A 3,459-nucleotide genomic window follows, 5' to 3' on the forward strand; every position below is an offset into this window, starting at 1 on the left:
CCGAGAGACAGTGGTGGTTGTCTAAATGAGGGAGAAGAGGGGGGGGGGGTGTAATAGAATGTTTTGTTATAGGAGACAGTATTGAACGTTGCCCTTTTAAGGGTTCATCTCTGAATGGAGGTTAATGAGATAGGATTATATGCACATATACGGATTACGCTTTTTTTTTTTTTCAAACTATTCATATGTGTACCTTGTGTGTGGTGAGAGGAGGCATGTATCAACTAATTGTTTAATGTCACTTTGTTTTATGTAAAAATTTATATATGTTTGGTTTTGGTACATTTAAAGTGTATATTAATTTAGGTCACAACCCTGGTACTGTTTTTGTTAAGTGCTATGTTCTTGATGCAAGTTTTTCATGTATGGTTTACAGTTACATATACAGATTTTATACATGCAAGTTTTGTAGCATTTTTTGTTACGGTGTGGGTAGTAAATCGTTTAGTTACAAGGATGGTGTATTTCTTATTATAGCTTCATGTTTAGTGATTTCAGTCAATCATGTATGATTACATGTATATTGTATACCTGTGCTCTAAATAAAACATACAATATTAGGGGATGAATAGCTACGGAATGTTTAGGTACATAAAATGCTAATATTACAATGTACAGTAAGAGGCCAAAGCATTTGTTTTATATATAAAAACATTTGTATATACAGTTTCATACAAGATATGAATATAAATGTCAGTTTTTGGCTAGTGGCAATTTTATTATGTATGTTCAAGGGTAGGTTGTCATCCGTTAGTTATAAGGATGTTTTCTTATAAATGTTTCATGTATTGTGACTCCGTCAATGTGTAATATGCATGTATACTGTATATTTTAAATAAAAAAAAAAAGTATCCAACAGAAACGTAACATCATTCAGTAAGTTATCTAGAGCCACGTTGAAACCAACTTCAACCATCCCATCCTCCGTGGGGAATGATGTACCCAAGGACACGAGCTTTACTATTATTATTATTATTGCTGTGTGGAAAGTACTTAGGCTGAGGGGTGTGGGTGAGTAGCACCAAGTACAGTCATAAATCATTTACAACTGCAGAAAAAAACTGGTCCGACAAACTCTTCCTGTCCCCGCCTACCTACCTAAATGAACGCCAGCCAACTCACCCGCCCGCAGCCCAGTTTGTGTAGTCCGATACGAGTCACAAAAAAAAAAAAAAAAAAAAAAATGTTGGTGTGTTACCAGTACACAGTCCTCAGCGGTGGTTAATGGCTGTGTAGCTTTTTTAATGATTGAGTCTGCAACAGAAATAAATAATATTTTTGTATTGTATGTAAGGTACAGCAGAGACGAGAAAAATAACGCGGAACTGCACACTGACCAACAGTATGATGGCCAACAACAAAAATACTTTGGCCAGCAAGTTTTATATTACACACATGGTAAATAATACTTCATTATGGAAACACTTCGCCCACCAGGGTTTTATCAATCCGAAACAAATACAAAAAGAAAGAAATATATAGCGTGCCGGTCAGTATTATAATTATCATAACTAAGCGCTAAACCCACAAGGGTCATAGAGGTCAGTAGCAGTGTGGGTTGGGTGAAAAAAAAATAATAAATGAATCACTTGATGGCTATGTCCTGACGGCCTAAAATCAACTTCGCCATATTTAGCTAAAAATCATTTTAATCAAATGGTCACAATAAGTTTAGCATTATTTCATTTCATCAGGTGGTCGTGGCTATTCCTGTGAAGGACACATGCATTATTAACATTGTCAGCGAGGTAAACGTATTTATGCTCACTGACATGACTACTCATGTCTCTAGCTGTTTCCCCCACATATTTTATTTTTCGGATTCTCCACATGGTATGACAAAAACTACAGCTTTGGTTTCAATTAGTCTTGCCAGAGGTGCGCTTACACTACAGTTATAAAACTGCAACATTAACACCCCTCCTTTAGATTGCAGGCACTGTACTTCCCATCTCCAGGAATCAAGTCTGGCCTGCCGGTTTCCCTGAATCAATTCATAAATATTAACTTACTCACACTAACAGCATGTCAAGTCCTAAAAACATTTGTCTCCATTCGCTCCTATCTTAACATGCTCACGCATGCTTACTGGAAGTCCAAGCCCCCTCGCACAAAACCTCCTTAATCCCCTCCCTCCAACCTTTCCTAGGCCGACCTCTACCCTGCCTTCTCTCCACTACAGATTTATACACTCCAAGTCATTCAATTTCCTTCCAGCCTCTCTACAAGTCCAAACCACCCCAACAACCCCTCCTCAGCCCTCTGGATAATAGTTTTGATAATCCCGCACCTCCTCCTAATATCCAAACTACGAATTCTCTGCAATATATTCATACCACACATTGCCCTCAGACACGACATCTCCACTGCCTCCAGCCTTCTCCTTCTTGCAACATTCACCACTCATGCTTTGCACCCATATAAGAGCATTGGTATAACTATACTCTCATAAATTCCCCTCTTTGCTTCCATGGACAAAGTTCTTTGTCTTCACAGACTTCAGTGCACCACTCACCTTTTTTCCCTCGTCAATTCTAATATATATATATATATATATATATATATATATATATATATATATATATATATATATATATATATATATATATATATATATATATATATATATATATATTCTCCTTTCAACACACTGGCCGTATCCCACTGAGGTGGGGTGTCCCAAAAGGAAAAACGAAAGTTTCTCCTTTTACATTTAGTAATACATGTATATACAGGAGAAGGGGTTACCAGCCCCTTGCTCCTGGCATTTTAGTCACTTCTTACAACACGCATGGCTTACGGAAGAAAAATTCTGTTTCACTTCCCCATGGGGATAAGTGGAAATAAACAAGAACTAGTAAGAAAAACAGAGAAAACCCAGTGGGGTGTGTATATATATGCTTGTACATGCATGTGCAGTGTGACCTAAATGTAAGTAGAAGTAGCAAGACGTACCTGAAATCTTGCATGTTTATGAGACAAACAAAAAGACACCAGCAATCCTACCATCGTGTAAAATAATTACAGGTTTCGTTTCACACTCACTTGGCAGGACGGTAGTACCTTCCTGGGTGGTTGCTGTCTACCAGCCTACTATATTAAGTAAGTTTATTTTGGTACAGGTACACATAAGTAAAGTTAAATTTAGGTGACTACAATTATCATACATAGTAACATATGTGTAAATTACCTTGGGTAACCCCAAAAAAGTTTGATGAAGTGACTTATTTCCATTGGAGTCCTTGTAATATGTTATTTAAAGCCTAATTGTAGGATACAGCAGAAATCAGCCACAATTATAACTTAAAAATAAAACAGCTATGTAACTCAAGTAAGAATTTACGTTGATAAATTATTGAGAGGAATTTAAATGAAGGTGGCATCAGCCTGTCCAGAACAGTATAACATGTCAAGGATAGCTTCCATAAACATGTTTTGAGGGCAACAAGTGACCATGGA

Source organism: Cherax quadricarinatus, chromosome 24 (genome assembly GCF_038502225.1).
Source record: "Cherax quadricarinatus isolate ZL_2023a chromosome 24, ASM3850222v1, whole genome shotgun sequence".
In the NCBI taxonomy this organism is placed as follows: domain Eukaryota; kingdom Metazoa; phylum Arthropoda; class Malacostraca; order Decapoda; family Parastacidae; genus Cherax; species Cherax quadricarinatus.